The following is a 14,723-nucleotide window of genomic DNA, read 5'->3' as shown; positions in this document are numbered from 1 at the left end:
AAGAGGTACAGTCGACGTTTCAGGCCGAGACCCTTCGTCAGGACTAACTGAAGGAAGAGCTAGTAAGTGATTTGAAAGTGGGAGCGGGAGGGGGAGATCCAAAATGATAGGAGAAGACAGGAGGGGGAGGGATGGAGCCATTCCTCCCCCTCCTGTCTTCTCCTATCATTTTGGATCTCCCCCTCCCCCTCCCACTTTCAAATCTCTTACTAACTCTTCCTTCAGTTAGAACTATTGTGGCGATAGGCAAACTGCAGTGTTTCTAGGACCTTGCTGAGGCTGGAGTTGATTCTAGCCATAACCAACCTCACAAAGCATTTCATCACCATAAATGTGAGTGCTACTGGATAATTGTCATTAAGGCAGCTCACCCTGCTTTTCTTGGGCACTAGTATGTTTGTTGCCCTTTTAAGCAGGTGGGAACTTCCAAATGTAGCAAAGAAAGATTGAAGATGTCTTTGAACACACTCGCCAGTTGGCTGGTGCAGGTTTTGAGAGTCCTACCAGGTACACCATCGATGCCTGTTGTCTTGTGAGTGTTCATTCTCTTGAAAGAGATTCTGATGCCAGCCTCTGAGACAGGGCTTACTGGGCGCTGTAGGGATTCTCATAACCAGAGTTTTATTCTCCCTTCCAAAGCGAGCATAAAAGGTGTTTAGCTCATTAGTGTGTGATTAGTGTAAATTGGTGCTTGGTAGTTGCTACAAACTTAATGGTCCAAAGAGCCTGATTCCATGCTGTGGCTTTCTACAACTTTATAAAAGTCAAAAATTAAAACATAACCATCTGTGAAGCACTGAGATATCTGAATTTATGAAAGTCTATTTAAGTACCTGGATATTGGTCCAAAACTATAAGGTCATGATATGTAGTTAGTTTATGCTTGGCAATAAAGATATTTTCCAAAGGTCTGGCAGTGAAAAATTCAATGGTGCATGACACCTTAGGCATATGAGAGTAAACAAGCCTGCAAAGGCCTTTTCTTTTGGAGTTTTGCCATTAGCGAGGAGGACTGGAGTTGGAAGGAAGTCTTGGTTTGAAATGCAAGTTTAGACATCTTCATTTGTTGAGATCAGGGCAAACGTTCGCAGCAAAAAATAATGGCTAAATATTCATGGTTTGGTTCAAGTTGGGAAATGCTGATTGCAAAGAAAAGGTAGAGGTCACATCTTTGAGTAGGGGTTATGGTTTCAACTGTGGGCAAAGGGTTACCTGAGAAAGAACTTAGGATATAAAACAGTTTAAAATTATCTGCAGAGATGATGTTGAGGTCTATTTCTCTAATCTATCCATACATAAGCATTTGAAAATGACAGAAACAAGTACTAATGACATGTGTTGCATTGTGTAAGGGTGGCAACTCCATATGCTACTTCCTTAGACCTTGGACCTGGGAGTTTGCACTAAAAGCCAGAATTTTCAGTAAGTTTTATATTTTAACTGTTTGATTCAATTTCTAGGCAAAAAGTTTTCTTTCCTTCAATGCTTAAGTTCTTCTCATATCCAAATACCTACTTAGGAGCAAGTGATTCAATCTTCTATTTAATTCAGTAATTGATAGAACTGACCACAAAAAGCAATGATACTCAACCCATGTTGTTCACATCCTAATGATCTTCAGAGATTTATCTGGGCTCCACAAAACAATGAAGAGCTGTACACCTGTCATATGGTATATATAGTGGGGGTGGGCAGAAAATGTGCTGTTCTCTCTCAGCTCTTGAACTGCCTTAGACGTGCAATTTTCACAATGTCTGCTTAGTATTAATCTGATCCACATTGCGCGCGGCTGTTCCGAATTGATTTTGATATGTGTTAACTAGGGGGCCGTGCACAATCCTGATTTGATGGAGACAGCCGTGAGAAGCACGGAGGAACACCTGGAGAAACTTCTGAAATGCCCGCTTCGCTGCCGCTGCTACTATGTAATCGGGAATCGCCGGAGGGGAAGGCCCCAAATCCTCAGCTTTGCCTATTGCCTGTTGCCGGGGCCGGGGTCGAAGCGCTCGGCAGAGATGGTGCTCGGTGCTCAGTGTCGAAGAGCTGGTCGGAGGCTCGGAGTTTTCGTACGGACTCGGAGTCGGACTGTGGTCGGATGCTTCCAGGATGCTGCATCGGCAAGTTTGCGGTGCTGGAGGTTCACCGTCTGCGTGAGATGATGGGACTTTCGAGAGACTTTGAGACTTTTACCGTGCCCATGGTCTGTTCTTATCAAATTACGGTATTGCTTTGCACTGCTGTAACTATATGTTATAATTGTGGTTTTTGTCAGTTTTTAAGTCGGTTTGTCATGTGTTTCTATGATATCATTTTGGAAAATCATTGTATTATTTCTTAATGCATGCATTACTAAATGATAATAAGAGAGGACTAATCTAATCTAATCTAATCTAATCAATCCTTCTAGCCATAATCATGGTCAATCACTGATCAACTGCATTCTGCATTTGGCTTCCACATTTGTGAACAGACTGTTATCTATTCTTGTGTAATTTGCACCTGCCCTTCAACTCCTTATTCCGTAACCTTTGATGTCACAAGAAACCTCAAATAATCCTTAGATTTTTTTTTGTTTTTTCTTCTATTCTCTGTAAACTCTAGAGATTGTTATGCATGAAAATCCTAGGAGATCAGCAGTTTCTGAGATGCTCAAACCATCCCGTCCGGCATGAACAATCATTCCATGGTCAAAGACACTTAGAACACACTTCATCGCCATTCTCATGTTTGGTCTGAACAACAACATCCATATATGAACAAAGCATACATATATGCATCCTCTTATGCACTGAGTTGTTGCCCCATCATTGTCTAATGATATATTTGCAGTAATGAGAAAGTGTGTAGGTGTACCTAATAGAATTCTATAATCCTACAAGTTTATTATATCTACTTGAAATGCATGCAACTGTGATTAAGTTGGCCAATATATGGATCTTCCATAATTTTAAACTGAGTCCACTTTCATGAGAAACATCCAGTGAGTGGTGGTTCTGTTGTGAAAATGCCTTGTTAATGAGAGTGGTGAAAGGAGAATGGCAAGACTGGTTCAAGCTGACAGGAAGGTAACTCTCATAATTGTAAGTTACAACAGTGATGTACAGAAGAGCATCTCTGAACGCACAACACGTCGAACCTTGAGGTAGATGGACTACAGCAGCAGAAGACCACGAATGTACATTCACTGGCCACTTTACTCGGTATCCGAGCATGGTCACTGAGTGTAAATATTCAGGATTATATTGCTCAAGATTCTGCAATGCTTAAGAATAATCAAACCTTTTGTTGAATTAGTATATGAGAAAAAGGAAGGCTATGGGTCACGTTTGGCTATTGGCAAACATCACGCAAGTAAGTAGACAGACCACAACGGGAAGCAAGCACACTCAAAAGACTAAAAAGCACCTGCTTTTCCAATTATAGAATGAAAATATTCTTTATGTGTTATTGTTTCTTACATAGCGTTACAACTCAGAAGGGGGTCCATGACTATTAATCCATTTGAAAAGGAACCCTTCAGACAAAATAATTCAAATTATAAAGAATGTGAAAAGAAGATAATCAGAAGGCTGCAAAGCCTCAGTTTATAATACATGTTTGGAACAACAGTAGCCATATAATTTAACTTGTGGGTATGTAAAAAATTATCATGAAGGACATGATTAGGAAACTTTCGATAAAAGAAGGTGAGAAATCCAAGCTGCGATAGTTATTGCTATGGTTCATTCACTACAAATGTAACAAGCCTTTTCTAATGGAATATCTGCAGATGCCTAGATTAAGACAAGAACTAATACACAAGTCATTTTCCCTTAGGGTCCACACTTTGACAAGGATCAGAATAAGATGTTTTAATAAACTTTCCTATTCTACTTTTAAAATTTTTTTTGCTAAAACACATTAAATCAGTCATGCGCTTGTAAGTTCCTGAATAATGAATTTTCTTTGCATTTGAGCCGCAAATTAAGTTATGTTCCTCAATGTCATTTTAATAGATGCCATCACGATTTATATTTCAATACTTATTACCCAAGAGACACTGAGTGATATTATTTTAATCTGATGTGTTTTTATTTTTGTTTTCTTCATAGACTTGTCATTCATTGCAGAAAGGATGTTAGTATTCAGGCACAGAGTCCTTGGAGAACCCTTTAGTAGCTACACTAAGCAATCAGGAAATTGTGGAAGCACATATTTCACTACATAGAAATATCGAAAACCTACAGCACAATATAGGCCCTTCGGCCCATGATGCTGTGCTGAACATGTACTCGTTTTAGAAATTAGCCAGGGTTACCCATAGCCCTCCATTTTTCTAAGTTCCATGTACCTATCCAGGAGTCTCTTAAAAGACCCTATCGTATCGGCCTCCTCCACCGTCGCTGGCAGCCCATTCCACGCCTTCACCAACCCCTGCAGAAAAAAACTTGCCCCTGACATCTCCTCTGTACCTACTTCCAAGCACCTTAAAACTGCTAGCCATTTCAGCCCTGGGAAAATGCCTCTGACTATCCACACGATCAATGCCTCTCATCATCTTATACACCTCTATCAGGTAACCTCTCATCTTCCATCACTCTAAGGAGAAAAGGCCAAGTTCACTCAACCTATTCTCATAGGGCATGCTCCCCAATCCAGGCAACATCCTTGAACTCCAGGCCATGTCTTTATGTGCTGCTATTGTGACTCCCGTCTCCCCTTCCTCCACCACCACTCCGCAGCCCCATCTTCCTCAGATCCCACCGTCAACTCCTGGGCCCTCAAAGGCTCCATCTTCCTCTCACCCAACCCTCCCCTCTCCATTGACACCCCCAGCCTCCCCCCTCCCCCCTCTGATCCCAGCTCTCATCCGTGCTGGGTCTTTACCATCCCCTCCGACCTTCAACTGTCGGAGGCAGAACGCTCTGTTCTCAGTAAGGGCCTCACGTTTGTCCCCCTTCGCCCACACCTCAGCGAGTTCCGTGTTCGCCACGATGCGGAACTTTTCTTCCGCCATCTCCATCTCTGAGCCTACTTCTTCGGCAAGGACTCTTCCACCCCCATCGATGACCCCTTCTCCCGTCTTCAACCCTCCGCTTCTTCATGGACACCCCGCTCTGGTCTTCTGCCTGCTCTGGATCTCTTTATTGCTAACTGCTGACGGGACATCAACCGTCTCGACTTCACCGCACCTTGTCCCCATTCCAACCTCACTCCTTCGGAACGCTCTGCTCTCCACTCCCTCCACACTAATCCTAACCTTATTATTAAACCCGCCGATAAGGGGGGTGCTGTTGTAGTCTGGCGTACTGACCTCTACCTTGCCGAGGCACAGCGACAACTCGCGGATACCTCCTCTTATTTACTCCTCGATCGTGACCCCACTAAGGAGCACCAGGCCATTATCTCCCACACCATCACCGACTTTATCCGCTCAGGGGATCTCCCATCCACTGCTACCAACCTTATAGTTCCCACACCCCGCACTTCCCGTTTCTACCTCCTACCCAAGATCCACAAACCTGCCTGTCCTGGCCGACCTACTGTCTCAGCTTGCTCCTGCCCCACCGAACTCATTTCTGCATACCTCGACACTGTTTTATAACCCCTTGTTCAATCCCTTCCGACCTATGTTCGTGACACTTCTCACGCTCTTAAACTTTTCGATGATTTTAAGTTCCCTGGCCCCCACCGCTTTATTTTCACCATGGATGTCCAGTCCTTATATACTTCCATCCCCCATCAGGAAGGTCTCAAAGCTCTACGCTTCTTTTTGGATTCCAGACCTAATCAGTTCCCCTCTACCACCACTCTGCTCCGTCTAGCGGAATTAGTCCTTACTCTTAATAATTTCTCCTTTGGCTCCTCCCACTTCCTCCAAACTAAAGGTGTAGCTATGGGCACCCGTATGGGTCCTAGCTATGCCTGCCTTTTTGTTGGGTTTGTGGAACAATCTATGTTCCGTGCCTATTCTGGTATCTGTCCCCCACTTTTCCTTCGCTACATTGATGACTGCATTGGCGCTGCTTCCTGCACGCATGCAGAACTCGTTGACTTTATTAACTTTGCCTCCAATTTTCACCCTGCCCTCAAGTTTACCTGGCCCATTTCCGACACCTCCCTCCTCTTTCTGGATCTTTCTGTCTCTGTCTCTGGAGACAGCTTATCCACTGATGTCTACTATAAGCCTACTGACTCTCACAGCTATCTGGACTATTCCTCTTCTCACCCTGTCTCTTGCAAAAACGCCATCCCCTTCTCGCAATTCCTCCGTCTCCGCCGCATCTGCTCTCAGGATGAGGCTTTTCATTCTAGGACGAGGGAGATGTCTTCCTTTTTTAAAGAAAGGGGCTTCCCTTCCTCCACTATCAACTCTGCTCTTAAATGCATCTCCCCCATTTCACGTACATCTGCTCTCACTCCATCCTCCCACCACCCCACTAGGAATAGGGTTCCCCTGGTCCTCACCTACCACCCCACCAGCCTCCGGGTCCAACATATTATTCTCCGTAACTTCTGCCACCTCCAACGGGATCCCACCACTAAGCACATCTTTCCCTCCCCCCCTTTCTCTGCATTCCGCAGGGATCGCTCCCTACACAACTCCCTTGTCCATTCGTCCCCCCGATCCCTCCCCACTGATCTCCCTCCTGGCACTTATCCTTGTAAGCGGAACAAGTGCTACACATGCCCTTACACTTCCTCCCTTACCACCATTCAGGGCCCCAAACAGTCCTTCCAGGTGAGGCATCACTTCACCTGTGAGTCGGCTGGGGTGATATACTGCGTCCGGTGCTCCCGATGTAGCCTTTTATATATTGGCGAGACCCGACGCAGACTGGGAGACCGCTTTGCTGAACATCTACGCTCCGTCCGCCAGAGAAAGCAGGATCTCCCAGTGGCCACACATTTTAATTCCACATCCCATTCCCATTCTGACATGTCTATCCACGGCCTCCTCTACTGTAAAGATGAAGCCACACTCAGGTTGGAGGAACACCACCTTATATTCCGTCTGGGTAGCCTCCAACCTGATGGCATGAACATCGACTTCTCTAACTTCCGCTAATGCCCCACCTCCCCCTCGTACCCCATCTGTTACTCATTTTTATGCACACATTCTTTCTCTCACTCTCCTTTTTCTCCCTCTGTCCCTCTGAATATACCTCTTGCCCAACCTCCGGGTCACCCCCCCCCCTTGTCTTTCTTCCCGGACCTCCTGTCCCATGCTCCTCTCGTATCCCCTTTTGCCTATCCCCTGTCCAGCTCTCGGCTCTATCCCTCCCCCTCCTGTCTTCTCCTATCATTTTGGATCTCCCCCTCCCCCTCCAATTTTCAAATCCCTTACTCACTCTTCCTTCAGTTAGTCCTGATGAAGGGTTTCGGCCTGAAACGTCGACTGCACCTCTTCCTACAGATGCTGCTTGGCCTGCTGCGTTCACCAGCAACTTTGATGTATGTTGCTTAAATTTCCAGCATCTGCAGAATTCCTGTTGTTAACATCCTTGTAAATCTCTTCTGCACCCTTTCTATAGTTTCCACATCCTTCCTGTACTGAGATGACCAGAACTGAGCACAGTACTCCAAGTAGAGTCTGACCAGGGTCCTATAAAGCTGTAACATTACCTCTCGGCTCTTAAACTGAATCCCATGGTTGATGAAGGCCAATGCACCATATGCCTTCTTAACCACAGAGTCAACCTACGCAGCAGCTTTGAGTGTCCTATGGACTCGGATCCCAAGATCACTCTGATCCTCCACACTGCCAAGAGTCTTACCATTAATACTATATTCTGCCATCATAGTTGACCTACCAAAATGAACGACCTCACACTTATCTGGGTTGAACTCCATCTGCCACTTCTCAGCCCAGTTTTGCATCCTACCGATGTCCCGCTGTAACCTTTGATAGCCCTCCACACTATCCACAACACCCGCAACTTTTGTGTTATCAGCAAATTTATTAACCCATCCTCTCACTTCCTCATCCAGGTCATTGATAAAAATCATGAAGAGAAAGGGTCCCAGAACAGATCCCTGAGGCACACCACTGGTCACTGACCTCCATGTGGAACATGACCCATCTACAACCACTCTTTGTCTTCTGTGGGTAAGTCAGTTCTGGATCCACAAAGAAACATCCCCTTGGATCCCATGCCTCCTTACTTTCTCAATAAGACTTGCATGAGGTACCTTATCAAGTGCCTTGCTGAAATCCATATACACTACATCTACTGCTCTAAATCCATATACACTACATCTTCGCTACACTACTGTCCAATGAAATAAAAATAATTTCCTAACAACCATACATTGTTGTACATAAAAGTCTGAACAACCAATATGTCTCCTACAATTAATTTGCATAATAATTTCCTAACAGCCATAATTTGCAATATATTAAAGTTTGAACAACCAATATGAGTCTCCAACAATTAATTTGCATGTTTTGCCCTGTTTAGCTTTGCTCTGAATATTTTTTATTGCTTGTTTGTTAAAGGGGTTTCAAGGTAAATGAAATCCTAGTTGATATTTTATCACGTTTTCTCAAGAAAGTGATTCAAAAATGAGGAATCTGTTGGTCTGGTCACACTTTTAGGCTGATTCTGCTACCTGGTCTCAGTAAGAAGTATTCTTACAAACAACACACACAAAATGCTGGAAGAACTTTGTGTGTGTTGAGTGGATTTCCAGCATCTGCAGATTTTCTGTTGTTTGTGAGTAGTATTCTTACTTCCTTTGAAAGAATGAAGTTTTTTCAGTTGTTCTTAACAGTCGTTTAACTCCAAGTCAGGTAGAGGAAGGATTGACAGAGAGTGCCTGTAATACAGTATGTCTGGAAATTCAACGGACAGTATGTCCAGGGTGAAAGTAGAATGAAGAGAAAAGATCCTACAGCTGTTCAGCAGTGTCCTGCAGTTTTCTGACTTGCTAAAGATTTGATCATTAATCCCAGAGTGTCACAGTGATTGCCGGCAACGACTCAACCCAGGAGTGGAGAACAGCAGACTCCCCTTGAAGAGACGGAACAAGAAGTTAGACACAGGAATACCGACAGAGCATCGGAGATAGAACTGAGTGATGTCACGAAGCAAATCATTCTCCACAAACACAAGGACTCCAACATAAGCGCTAATCAGGAATTCAAAATGAATAACTGTAGAATGTCAAAAACCTGTGCCAGTCACAATGAACTTGATAAAACTAAATAAAAAACACGAGGGCTTAATGAACTCATTAAGACAGCAATTAGTAAATACAGGTGTTCAAGAAACCTTGAAGACCAATGCTTTATGGCAAGCCGCGGAGCTCATGACAATGGAGTCACACAGCACTAACCAGATCCTTCAGCCCACTCTGTCTATTCTAGCTATCCAGCATCTATGGATACTAATCCTATTTTCCAGCAATCTCTCCAGGTCATTCCATGACATGGCATAGATGAGGTTGAGTACAGGGCTACTGTAGGAAACTTTGTCACATGATGTGAGCAGAATTATCTGCAGCTTAATGTGAAAAAGACTAAGGAGCTGGTGGTAGACCTGAGGAGAGCTAAGGTACCGGTGACCCTTGTTTCCATCCAGGGGGTCAGTGTGGACATGGTGGAGGATTATAAATACCTCGGGATACGAATTGACAATAAACTGGACTGGTCAAAGAACACTGAGGCTGTCTACAAGAAGCGTCAGAGCCGTCGCTACTTCCTGAGGAGACTGAGGTCCTTTAACATCTGCTGGACGATGCTGAGGATGTTCTACGAGTCTGTGGTGGCCAGTGCTATCATGTTTGCTGTTGTGTGCTGGGGCAGCAGGCTGAGGGTAGCAGACACCAACAGAATCAACAAACTTATTCGTAAGGCCAGTGATGTTGTGGGGATGGAACTGGACTCTCTGATGGTGGTGTCTGAAAAGAGGATGCTGTCCAAGTTGCATGCCATCTTGGTCAATGTCTCCCATCCACTACATAATAAGACAAAGGAACAGAAGTAGACTATTCGGCCCATCAAGTCTGCTCTGCCATTTTATCAAGAGCTGATCCATTCTCCTATTTAGTATCACTCCCCCGCCTTCTCACCATAACCTTTGATGCCCTGGCTACTCAGATACCTATCAATCTTTGCCTTAAATACACCCAATGACTTGGCCTCCACTGCTGCACGTGGCAACAAATTCCATAGATTCACCACCCTCTGACTAAAAAAATTTCTTCACATTTCTGTTCTGAATGGGTGCCCTTCAATCCTTAAGTCATGCCCTCTCGTACTAGACTCCCCCATCATGGGAAACAACTTTGCCACATCCACTCTGTCCATGTACCAGGTGGGCACAGGAGTACATTCAGCCAGAGACTCATTCCTCCAAGATGCAGCACAGAGCGTCATAGGAAGTCATTCCTGCCTGTGGCCATCAAACTTTACAACTCCTCCCTTGGAGGGTCAGACACCCTGAGCCAATAGGCTGGTCCTGTACTTATTTCATAATTTACTGGTATAATTTACATATTACTATTTAACTATTTATGGTTCTATTACTATATTACTTATGGTGCAACTGTAATGAAAACCAATTGCCCCCTGGGATCAATAAAGTATGACTATTATTCTACTATTATTCAAGAAACCTTGAAGACCAATGCTTTACGGCAAGCCGCGGGGCTCATGACAATGGAGTCACACGGCACTAACCAGATCCTTCAGCCCAATCTGTCTATTCTAGCTATCCAGCATCTATGGATACTAATCCCATTTTCCAGCAATCTCTCCAGGTCATTCCATGATGTGGCATTTCAATTGCTCATCTAAATACCCTTATCTATTGTAAGATTAGGTCATAGTTAGAGGACTGCGTGCACTTCTGAAAACTATATTATAGGAGGGATGTGATTGGACTGGGGAGGGATTCATCCAGGATGTTGCCTGGGGTGGAGCACTTTAGTTATGAGAAGACACCAGACAGGCTATGTATTAAAACTCTAGTCAATGCTAGAAATCTGAAATTACTGATCAGAAATGACTAATACAAAGGGGCATAATTTTAAGTGTATGGGGTATGTCAGGGGTAAACTCTTTACACAAAGATTGGTGGGTGCATGGAACACCCTGCCAGGGGTGATGGTAGAGGCAGAAACACTAAGGGCATTTAAGAGACTCTTTGGTAGCACATGGATGATAGAAAAATGGAGGGAAGGATTAGATTGATCTTAGAGTAGGTTAAAAGTTGGCACAACATCATACGCCAATGAGCTTGTACTGTATTGTAATGTTCTATGTTCTAAAACAGATAATTCAGCAAGTCAGGCAAGTCAGGAAAAATAAAGCAATTTATACTTTCAGTCTGCAATCGCACATTGGAGTTAGGAAAGAGAGAGTGATGCAAGTAGTTTTCACTGGGGGAGAAGGTGGAGGATGGATGTGAGAATCACAGGAAAAACCCGTGGCTAGGTGAGTTGAAATGACTTCATAGCAGCAGTTGGCAGCACATTAAGCTTCCAGTTCAGTGTAATGTGTTATTACTGGTAAGATTGTGGGATCTGTTCAGCAGGCCAGACTTATATGGGCACCAGAAGAAAAATTGAATCAGCATGCTGTAAAACAGGAAAATGGAAAATGCAAGAAAAAAAATCCAGCACGTCAGGCACCTTCATCAGACCTGAGATGAAAGGGAAACAAAGTGGTGGAGATGGCAGTATAGATTGGGAGGACAAAAGGTGGAACAAGAAGAATTTCTTTGAAAAAGTGAAGTCATCTGGAATATGATTAATCTATAGTGGCTGTGTAATTTGTTGCTGATGCAGTTGTGGCTCTCTGGGACATGTTGGGTGAACCAGTATGCAGGAATGAAAAGAAAACATAGATGGCAAGCAGAAAAGGTTCTTATAAAGACAGGAAGAATGGGCATGTAACCTGAAGATGAAGAATACTATATTCTGCATCAGTTTATCTTGAATAGAGGCATAACAGACAGCAAGTATGGAATCTGGAGCAACCATAAAACTGCTGGAAGAACTCAGCAGACTGAGCAGAATCTGTGGGAAGAAATTTTGAATCCAGAGGTTTGAAACAGGGTGTCCATCCAAGACACAGGCATTGGTTTTGCTACTGGTTTAGGTGCGTCTACCAAGATACAGTGAAAAGTTTGTCTTGCATACTGTTTATACAGATAAAATATCAGCAATAATAGCACTCCAGGATGTGCTAGGGGCAGCCCACAATTATTTTTTTTCTCCACGATGACCTTCAGGTTGTGGATAACAACTTGACGATGGTAATTACACCAAATGTCAAAGGTTGATGGTTGGAACTGCTCTTACTGGAGCAAGTAACTGCCTGGCACTTACGTCGAGCAGACCCAAATGTCATGCAGGCCTTTACCAATGTGACCATGGCCTGCTCTATTTTCTGAGGAATTCTGAAGCTGAGTGCTGTCATAATCATCAAAGATGTTCCCACTTCTAGATGTGAAATAGTGAAAAGATCATTCTTGAGGTAGCTGGAAATAGTTAGTCAAAGTCTCATAACATTTAAGAAATATCTGGACAAGCCCTGGCATTTCTAATGCAAAGAAGGCTTTGGGGCATGTGCTGGTAAATGAGATTAGTTTAGTTTACATTGAGAGTATAGATCATGCAATTACTGCTTTGACATATAGAAGAGACCAATGACTGAAGCCAACTAAGAACACTTTAATATAAAAGTTCATCATGGTCTTCAATCAACAGATGCTTGCTGCCTTTCCACTCAGTCCAGTCCTATCAGTCCTATCCGGATCATGCATATATATCTGACAGGTCACTACTACATTACCTTCACAGCCTGATTTTTCGTTTCCTGTAATTAGAGGTTCAGATAGTGTTATAGAGGGGTAATTAAGAGGGGTATGGATAGGGTAAATGCAAGCGGGCTTTTTCCACTGAGGTTGGGTGAGACTAGAACTAGAGGTCATGTGTTAAGGGTGAAAGGTTTAAGGGGAACATGAGGGGCAACTTCTCACACAGAGTGGTAAAAGTGAGGAATGAGCTGCCAGCAGAAGTGATGAATTTGGGTTCAATTTCAACATTAAAGACAAATTTGGATAGGTACATTAATGGGGAGGGTATGGAGGGCTTTGGTTTGGGTGCAGGTAGATGGGAATAAATAGATTAATAATTCAGCTCGGACTAGATAGGCTAAGGGGCTATTTCTGTGCGGTAGTCTTCCATGACTCTATAACTATATTCTCAGTCATTATTTCTAGCTGCTATGGTATTTAGTGACTTATTGGTCCTATAAATGATTTTTCACTGGAAAAAATATCGTTATACATTTTGAGCTCTGTTTTTCAGATAATTGTCATCTTTCAATGCTGTGTGTATCTATGTCATATGATATTTGGTAGATTCTTCACAACAAAATATTAGAACTCTGCAAGGCACAATTACACTTTTAATAAATAGTCTTGGTATAACTTTCATTAACTTTGAGTACTCTTTCAATTTGTTTTTACAGTAAATGAAGCGTTGACTAATGTTCTTCTGGAAAATCTTGCCTTGATTATAACTACCAGTACGACTGCATTAACTCCGGATTACTATTTTTTAATGCTGGAAGGTCTACTTATGTACAGTTGTACCGTTGATTTTACTGCCTTTTTCTTCCCCCCACAGTTCATGGTTCTGACCCAAATCTACACCACTTTTCTATTTGCTTATTATACAAACCCGACTTAGCTTACTTTTCATTGACACTTGATTCAGTTTCCTAAATACTTTTTCCATAATGGGGTGATACTGATAAGGTGTTCTTTATTGCCCGGACTGAATTACCTTAAAGTACAAATTTGCCTGTTCGAGGGTATAGGCTCTCTCCTTAATGGATATCAGTGCAATAGTTAGGATTTTATCTGGGGTGTGGGTGTGGAGAGAGGAAGGTACACATGGGAGAAATTAGTTCTTGGGGCACCATTCTGAAAACAGGCTACAAAAGAGGGCTATGATTACAAGAAAAACCTGGATTTAGCACTCTATTTTTGATTAATTATATTTAATTGTGCCTTCCGATATTAAAATGAGCATTTTCACATTTAGTCGTTTGGCACCAAGCAATGACTGGGAACATTTTACCTGGAGCAGTAGAGGTAGCCTGCGTGATGCCCCTGGTGACCCTATAATTTCAGTCTCCGAGGCCAACGTGAGAGCATCCTTCAGGATGGTGAACTGACTGAAAGCATCTGCCGTAGATGGTATACCTGTCCAGGTGCTGAAGACCTGTGCTAATCAACTAACTGCTATGTTTACTGACATCTCGATTTGACAGTCTGACGTAACCACCTGCTTCAAACAGCTTCGATCATGCTGGTGCCCAAGAAGAATATGGTAACCCACCTCAATTACTAGCTTCCAGTAGCCCTTACATCCACTGTGATGAAGTGTTTAGAGAGGTTGCTCATTAAATTAGCAAATCCTGCCTGATGATTGACTTGGATCCACTCCAATTTGCCTATTGTCACAATAGGTCAACAGCAGATGCCATTTCATTGGCTCTTCACTCAGCACCAGAACATCTGGACAGTAAAGATGATGCTTTTCTTTGACTACAGCTCTGTATTCAAAACTATCGTCCCCTCAAAACTAATCAATAAGCTCCAAGACTTTGGCCTCGATACCTCCTTGTGCAGCTGGATCCCCGGTTTCCTCACTTGCAGAATCCAGTCAGTTCAAATTGGCCACATCATCTCTTCCACAATCAACACCAGCCCAGGTGCACCACA

Source organism: Mobula hypostoma, chromosome 16, assembly GCF_963921235.1.
Source record: "Mobula hypostoma chromosome 16, sMobHyp1.1, whole genome shotgun sequence".
Taxonomy (NCBI): domain Eukaryota; kingdom Metazoa; phylum Chordata; class Chondrichthyes; order Myliobatiformes; family Myliobatidae; genus Mobula; species Mobula hypostoma.
Note: the sequence above shows the minus strand (reverse complement) of the source record.